The following is a 9,264-nucleotide window of genomic DNA, read 5'->3' on the forward strand; positions in this document are numbered from 1 at the left end:
TGTATTATGTGAATCTAGAATATTTTAGAGCATATACTGAGCATATTCCATTATTGCAACTTTATTTTTATTTATTTATTTCTAATAAATTCATTTAAAGGTTCTAAGTAGGTTTATTGGTTCTCCAATGTTATTGGCGTTGTATATTTAGCGATTAAGGAGTTCTAAGTCCGACTCCAGCGGATGTCTCGAACCGGACTAATTGGAGAGCAATTTATTCCCAAGTTCGTGGTCGACAGATCGTTCTTTTTAGGATAAATACCCAGGTTTTCCAAATAAAGTGAAGGCAACTTGAGGTCTTATGCAGATCAGAGGCAACTCATCAGGCGCTGTGTCACTTCTGTCCTTGGAGCACCGTCAAGGACGTGGTCTCCAAATGTAGATCGCTCCTTTATATAGATTTTTAAACTCAACATGGTCCTGAGCCGTATCCACTGGATATAGCTATTATTAGAGGTATTAAAATGTAATAGCAAACATCTACCTACCACTTGGCATTATGGTTAACATATGTATGTAGATTGCCGGATTACTTTCTAGTTTGGTACATTGTTGAGGTGGAGTGGATAGAGTGTCATCAGCAGTGCTTACTGTAACTTTATCACTAGAACCCTATTTCTTTTACATAGGTTGCTGTACTATACAGATCGAGTTATGCCCAGATTCTTGATAATTTCATGCGTCCACTACGCTTGACTGTTTTTTAATAACAAACTTGCCGGTAAAAGTTAGTTACTGGACTCTTGGACTATTTTTGTCTCCTAAAATTGCAATGCTGCGACAAGGGCAGAGAAAGGAGTTAATTAAACGGTAATTATACCGAACTAAAAATTTATTTAGAGGTCAATGGGAAGCAACTGGTGGTGCATAGAGATTGGGTACCATTGTTTTGAAAAGAGACCAATCGTGCGATCGTGCCTCTATTTGGAAATATATGAACAAGCATGTCTGCAGAGACCAGACGCTTCAAATATGGAAAGTTTTGTGTATTTCTTTTATAAAAATATTTGTGGGGACATTTGCCCCATTAGTACCTAGCACGTAATATATGAATATATTATATGAGAATATCCACTTTCGCGTGATAATGACAGTTAAAGTTTCAACTTTGCACAGAAGTGCCAACTTTGACCTATTATAACTTCAAAGAAGTTTGCTGTGTGCGATCAAAAGAATTTTGTAACTTAACGTGAACACATTATCGCCTACGTCATTTTTCAAAAACAAATATCGAAGATATTCCAATCATTTCCTAGCATCGCTTGATGTTAGAAATGGTATGGGCCCAGTATCCTCAACATCGTCTTCCTCATTTTCTTTAGCGCCGGCCAATATGTCGGTATCAGACAATAAGCCGCAAACGGTCGCATCATCGTAAAAGGTATGTACTCATCGAAAGTCAAATCCGTGGGTAGGCCGGCTGTTACGCCGACATATTTTTTCTGGCCGCTTCCGAAGTTTGAGTATTCCAATTTGGGAATCCAACACCACTTCTGCCAAGTCGGCTTTACCTTTTGCCAGAAATGGTGAAGGCTGCTGGCGAGTTGAAGTCGCGGTTCGCGGCCCTTGGAGACTGCGTACACAGCGCCCCAGTCAATATCATGGTATTTCTCGTCGCTTAGCTACTTGCTTTTGTCGAGTTTGGTTGGTTTGTCGGCCGCCGCCAGTGGTAGCGTCAACGCGTTGCTGCTTGAAGCCACCTAAGTGGGACGCAACCATTTGGTGGAATAATTATTAATCAAGAATCTCAAAATGCAGCTTTAACACCGATCAGTTACTTGTGGGGTATCAAATGAAAGATCTTAATTAGTACTTTTCGAAGCCGGTCTTAGTTTTGAGATTTGTTAAAAAGGCGGGGAGTGGGAGGGGTGGAAAGTGATGATTTCTTTAACGGACCCATTCTCAGAAACTATCTAACCGAAAAATCTGAAAAAAAAATCATGAAGCTGCCTTTATATGGTGCCCAGGCCTCAAAATACTCTCCATATCGATATCTGTTCATATTAAGTTAATAATAGTATATTACCATATTTTTGGGAAAATTGAGTAAAACCCCCCTTAAGTTTATGTCAGAGTTATAAAAGTTGGTAGTAGTATAAAATATAATATGAAGCATATTATCTCCAAGTTTGATCGAAATCATACTATTAGTAACAAATTTACAGTAGCTCAAAGTAGTCTTTACCGTGTAAATTTACAATCCGAAGTACTAAATCTGACATACTAAATGCATATTCTTAACGGGCTACGTAAAAATGGGTTTCCCGACTTGTTTGAATAAAGTGGGCGCTTAACTCAAAAAGAGAGGTCTGTTGACTACAACCGTGGAAGTAAGTTACTCCCCAATCAGTCCGGTGCGTCATCAAGTCCAGGACTCTCTCAATCCTCCAAAAATGACGCTTAAATTTCGAGAGATTTTTAGTAACACTCGCCGGTAATATTTCAATCAAGATATTATATTGTAAGTATTTTCCAAATTTACTAGAAAGCTGAAGTAGATCAGACTATTCAAGGATATGATGAAGTTAAATTTGAATTCTATTAGTAATTATACAAATACACCGAATTTTCTGCACCAGAAATGAAGGAATAAGACATAATTATCTCAAACTATTTAGACTTTCTTCTTCTCTTTTACGAAACAATCTTTGACAACCGCTACTCCTCTAAAGCTTACAAAGGAGTCGCGATATTAAGATAATAGATGATTCATTAAAGCTGATAGTATCTACTTATTATAAAGAGCTAAGATGCTTAGATCCTCCTCAACGATTCAATGCAGCTTGGAATCATTTCTGGTAGAGTTCATAATAAAAGATAAACGTCAGGATATAGAGGTTTTAAATAAAATTCACCTCATTTTCAGTAGAAAACGCTATACATAGTGTTGATGTTAAAGCAAACTTTGTCTGGTTTCCATTGTTTACCCTGAAAACTTTCTCTTTTTCAATTACCTCTACTTTTTCTGAATTTTAATAAATTATACCGAAGTTTTCACCTCTGTTGGAGTGAAAATTGTATAAAGTTTATATTATATGGAAAATATGCAAATTTTAGCGGAATCGTTGCATAAACACTTTCAACACTTTCCCCACTATACAAAGTCTTCTCTGATGAGGAAAGTATAATACATGATTTTATGAAAACTGAGTGAACAATGAAGTTTATAGGAATAACTAGTGGGTGTTTATATTGAAATTGAATTTCTTTAATCAATTCTCTCCTTTTTGCGTTTATTTATTGGCGTTATAATCATGAAATTATCAAAATATTTAATTAAGAAGATGGTATACTGAAATTGACAAGTTTCACACTTCAGCGTTTCTGACATTTTGAATTATACCCTTTACGGGTTTTTTTTCTTAATTTGTAAAACAACCAGGACTCGGGACTCGAAAAATATCTCCCGAATGAGGCTTCCATGATATCTGGTCCGCTATGCTACGGCAGACTCTTTGACTCTCGCTGTCGTGGAATTTAAGCGAATACCACAAACAACGACAGAAATAACAACGACAAATAAGAGGTACATCAACCTTGATGCAACATGTGGGGCTATTATGTGCTTTTCCAGAATATTATAATCGGATGCCAGCATTAAAAAAGGAGAAGTTATGAAATCAGCCAGCGGAGTCACCGCCAACATTGCCTTGCTGCGAAGATCGCAATCAACAAAGATCAATGATCAGAAGGTTGAAACCAGCAGAGATCCTCAGTAGATGACACGACGGAATGTCGCGAGACCATAGTCAATGAATTGCTAAACAGGAAAGAAGCAGATCTATTCACACCTGTTGGGAATGGTACCCCAAGGGCATACATATTGACAGTCCACCTTACCGAAACTACAACATTCCAATCTCTAAACGCTCAAAATGAGGGCTTCTATGAACGGAGGCAGTTCGGAGGGAAATTGCATATGACCGGGATGGATGACCAATTTCTGGAAGCAATCAAGACCAACAAATGCTGTATCAATTACAGATTCGGCAATATGCCGTTGCAAGTGTAAATGGACAAACCGAAGAATCTACTTAGATTCTTCAAGTAATCGTGAAGATAATGGAAGTCGAAAGGGTAGGTAGATTTGCTGCCTGTTGACGAGGAGAGGCTGGACGATCTCGCCTTGGATTTGCTAAGACCCAGGAGGAGAAGCACTCTCTGACAGTGGAAACAGCTCCAATTGTTAATGGAGTGAATGGATAGTACTCAGATGGTCTAGGTAAACCTCTACCATGCAAAAGCTGCATCTACAATAATTACGACAACAATTTGCATGAATGACATTAGAATAGAATTTGTTTAAGAACCCTGGGTGTACTGGGAGCAGATCCATGACTCGCAAGAAAGAGATATGCAGGGTATTCGGGGCGCTTCTTGTGGAAAACCAACAGTTTCTATACTTGTTTTCAGTTCACTTTTTTGTATGAGGATGCTGGCGCCCAGCAGTCTATTCGTTGTTTTTTTTGTTATTTTTTCCACATTTTATTCTCAATGAGACTGTGCTTCAGTTTCATTATCATCACACTTAATGCTATGTAAGTGATTATTACAGAAACGAAGCCAAACACAAAGACAAATACAACACATCCATAATGACTGGGATCCGAACCTGTAGCAACGAGATCGAAAGGCTCACACTCTGCCGTCTCAATCATCGCGTCATACTTTTAAAAGTTCCCTCTCTACTTGAAATCTCGTGACTATTTAACTCGTAAGGCAATCGGGTTGAGGTTACTTCACAGCAGACGATCCTCGAAATTCACTGGAACAGGTCGTTAGATTGCCAAATTATGCTTCTGGGATGTGAGGAGGGGGGGGGGGGGGGATTTGAGGAAGCGAAGACTCCCATCGAAAAGGTGAATAGCTTCTTTTTTCTACACAATTACATAATCGAGAACTACGTCAACATTTATCACTAGCACCAAGTAAAGGGTCCTAAACGTGACCCTAGGAAATACTCCTATGATTCAGCTAGTTAAACCTGGATAGTTTGGAAGAACCGTCTACGCCAGATCACAGCATAATCAGATTTGGTATGAGAAACAAATTCTTAACTGGATCGAATAAAAAAGAATTCCAGGAGAACAGTTTGGGGTGCCTATGTAAGACACTAGAGCAATGATACTGCTCATTTAAAGGTGGGGGGAAATGGAATTGGAAACAGTAATGGAAGACTTCAACAGAGGAAATGAGCCAGAGTGAGAACAACAGTCCGAAAAATCTACAACGGGGCACAGCAAATCGGGAACTGGCTAAAATACGAAAACTCATTGACAATGTAAGGCAATGGAATCAGAAAAGCAAAGCGAATTAACTTTGGCAGACTTTGGGAAGGATTCGAACAAATCACAAAAGAATCCAAGCTATACCAATATTTTAGTTGAGTATAGAGAAATATGTGGCATATTTCTGTTTAAAAAATGAAGAGGACGAGGGAAACAGGATGTACCTATTTCTCAAATTCATTTCCCGAAATCACATTCCACAGTGGAGGGCACTGTGCTTTGTTTAACTATCGACATAGGAAAGTATAAAGTGCACAGGGGACTTTTGAACCATTAGAATTATCCGGAGCGGAGGATACCTTGCAAGCAACACTCCAATGGGGCCTAAAAGCGGCTCTGGGTTCCTTCCTGAGGGAGAGAAAAGAAGCCTTAGAACTAATAACAAAGCAATGAAAGTAGTCAAACGTAGGTTTGGATCCGTCCTCCTCTGAAGTCTGGGTGTCTGGTCATTGAAGTCTCCTCTAACCAATATCCGTTGATCCGTAGGATGCAGATCTTGTTAGCCGCGTCGTAGATCTTTCCAATTCTGCTTTCAAGAGTGGGCAATGTCTAGAGCCCCCAATATATGTACCGCTTTCCTCAGACGCGCCACGATCCCTACATAGAACGCAACTCTCCTTTTCGTTGCAGGTGTTTGCCTGCCACACCTGCGACATGTTTCCCTCCTGTCAGGTTCCCCGGCAGGTTGCAGACGTTTACCCATAATCTAAGCATATCTAATACTAGGTGGGGACGGTCCGAATTCGTATCCTACATACTACTAATCAATGCTGATTTTCCCGCTGTTAGGAAACTTCCTCGCGTATACTTTTATTGGAATGGAGACTATTGAAACATTTATTAAAATGTCATCGGAATGTAGCCATGAGCTGACTGTAGTTCTCTTGAGGAATTGGATATGAGTGCTGTAAAGGACCAGGAGAGCTGCATCCATAATTTTAGGTCTCCACTTCTCGTATTTGAATCTTATAGTGTTGGATTTATTACACAAACCTACAAGTTGAATAGTTTTTGTTGTTATCTGTTAATTGTAGTGTAGCAATCTGTGGGAAGTTTATGCAAATCCAAGTAGCCTTTTAGATAGTTCAAGTAACCTATTCATAGGATAGGCTGGGCGAGAGGCAAATGGCTGCTACATGAAACTTTTAATATTTCTTGGAAACATAAATGTACTTCCTCTAAGCATAGCTTTATTTTGGAAAACATCCAGAATCCGCTAGGAAATGGTGAAGGCAGTCTTTGAGTATTATCTTAAGGGTTTTGGCCGATATGTTAAGCAGAGAGTGATTATCATTCCTTTTGGAGACCGGTACTATATGAATGGTCCTTCATCCTGGCGTCGCCAGCTTCCGCACAAATAGGGGTTTTTACCATTGAGCTCTTGCTGAGGCATTGTACCAGGTCGTAGGTGTTGTCATCAAACCTAGGGTAATTGGTTTGGAGTTGGGCTCGACAAGAGAGGTATTGGAGGTATTTAGGCTCGAGAATATCAAGGAATCGAACGTTATACTCATCATTCCAGGAGAATCTTGGCTGAGTTTCCTGCGAAGAGTTTCGATTTGGATTTATGGAAGTCCAGTAGTTGAAGAAATTGGAAGAACCGTGCATATCCTCAATTTTGCAACTCCAGTGCTAGTCCTTGTTTTCATGGAATTATTGATGATATCAGAGTTGCTTTATATAATCCAAAGCGGTGGTTGTTGAGATGGTACAAGAAGTTTTGTAGAAACGCCGCTTTTCAACAAAAACTGGGGTCAAGGTAGATTCCACCAACCTTTTGGTTTCCAGGAGTTATTGTTTGTACGAAAAGTGGGTTTCGGTACTTCTGCCAGGAGGCATTGATTTAGTCAATTTGAGTGACGATTGTTATGTTCTGTACGTTTATTTTAACTTCGCGTCAAAAAAGACAGTTCTTTGGATTAAATAAGAAGCGGCAATTAGGATTTTATTTTGTGGCTTTTGCTGTCTCACAACTGTCCTTTGTTTGTGCCCTTTATAATGGTTAAATGTGGGACTGAGATTAGGGTTCATGTATTGTCGGTGAGGTTGTCATTAAGTTCAGTAAAGTTCGAAATGTGGCGGGGGTGTGTATCAGGACCGCTTCGTTTCTCAGTTCGTGTTCATCAAGGAAGCGCCCTCTCACCACTCCTCTTTGTTCTTCTTATAGACATTGTCACACAGGACATCCACTGTCCAGCGCCCTATACACTGCTTCATGCGATGATTTTTCCTAGCGCCTAATAGCAAAAATGATTTCGGGCAACTTGTCCAAAAATGGAATGATCGCCTCATGAAACACGGTCTCAGATTGAATCTGAATAAAACTTTTTGACGACCGATCCCTATGAAACGGGCACAATCACTGTCAGCGGCAGTGACCTGCTCAGAATTAAACGATTTAAATATCTCGGGTCAATGCAATCAGTCAATTGAGAACTGCGTTATGAAATTGCTTCACGCATTAATGAAAGCTGGCGTTCCACAACTGGTGCTATGTGATGGACGTTGGCCGACCATAAAAGACAATGAACGACGTCTTGCGGTAATGGAGATGAAGATTTTGCATTAGACCAGTGGCGTGGAGGTGATTATGATCCAATGATTGGGGGGCGGAAACATTCTATTTTGTATCTGACAGGTAGTATGCCTTCCATACAGGTAGGTCTACCATTAACACCTTAATGGATATGAAAAACTTTGTTGATCATTGTGATAGCGAATATATCATTTGAATCTTGATCATCTGTATTGTCGAAACTTCGTAATTGTGGCTGCCACTAATTAACTCTGTGCAAGAGTTTTTTCCTATCGTCCAAAGTGTGAACGAGTGTGGTTGGGTGTATGTGGAGCCAGGCTTTATCGCTGGTCTATTTACACGGAACCTGATGGAGAGGTTACGTGGGTGGTTGGGTGCGTTGCATACGCGGATGATTTCTTCATTTCTGTCGACATTTCAACGGATAAAACCATCGTGATGCTAATATGTAGGACTCTTTGCTGCGAGTTTTACCTGTGTGTCCCCTGTGTTGTATGACTTTGCGTTGACAGTGCAGGGCAAGAAACTGCTCTCCGCTTGTCTGCGGGTGGCATTGTTAACCTGTCCTCTTGTGTGTCGCACAGTTTCGATCGCCGCAATGTAGCTTTTGCAGGATGTTCCTGCTCTTGATTTTGAGGTAGCCTGGCGTGCCACGGTGTAGGCGGTCATGAGGGGTGTACCTTAGTTGCAACCGGATTTTGTGAAGATACAGTGATGCAGAGGGTATAGGGGAGGAGTACGTAAAATGTCAGTCTACCAGAGGGAGCTTCATTGTGGACTTTGGGCCTGATTAGGTTTCCTGAGTGAATGAGTTTTTCTTCTCGAAGAACTTTGCCTCCAGTCGGGGTGGTATTCTTTGTGGAACAGATTCAGGGGGCTGATTTCATGTCCTCTGTATCTATCCAGCGTGCTGTAATATCCATAATTTGGATGACACGGGCATCCACGTAGTGAACGGTATCTACGGTTTTGTTCAGTGCCTTGCTAGCAGTAATACGCTTCGATGTGCTTATGTATACGCGCGTGCTGCCTTCCCACGACGGAGGGAGGTCCTCGACGATGCTTCATTTGCATTATGAGAGGGGAATGGCTATAGTATGTTTCCTGTTAGTGTTATCCTGTGATGTCCTATATGTTGTGTTGAACGCAGAGCGGTAGTTAACAAGTGGAAAGTTCTCGTTGCGATTCTCCCCACCGAGCTGATTGCAGTCAACCCATAGGGGAGTGATACCCCACGTACTCGAGAAGGGTGATTAAATTGGAATCTGCAAGGACCATCAAGCCTCACCGCATTATCTGGTACCATGGGGCCAGGAGTTCCTCCTAGACTCGGCTATACAAATCGAGCACCGCACCCCTTTGTTGTGGCAGAGGTGTTAGATCTCATCCACTGGTACGAATGCTGAGTATAAACCAGTACCACTGTGACAATCATGGCGG

The sequence above is a fragment of the Hermetia illucens genome, chromosome 2, assembly GCF_905115235.1.
Source record: "Hermetia illucens chromosome 2, iHerIll2.2.curated.20191125, whole genome shotgun sequence".
Taxonomy (NCBI): domain Eukaryota; kingdom Metazoa; phylum Arthropoda; class Insecta; order Diptera; family Stratiomyidae; genus Hermetia; species Hermetia illucens.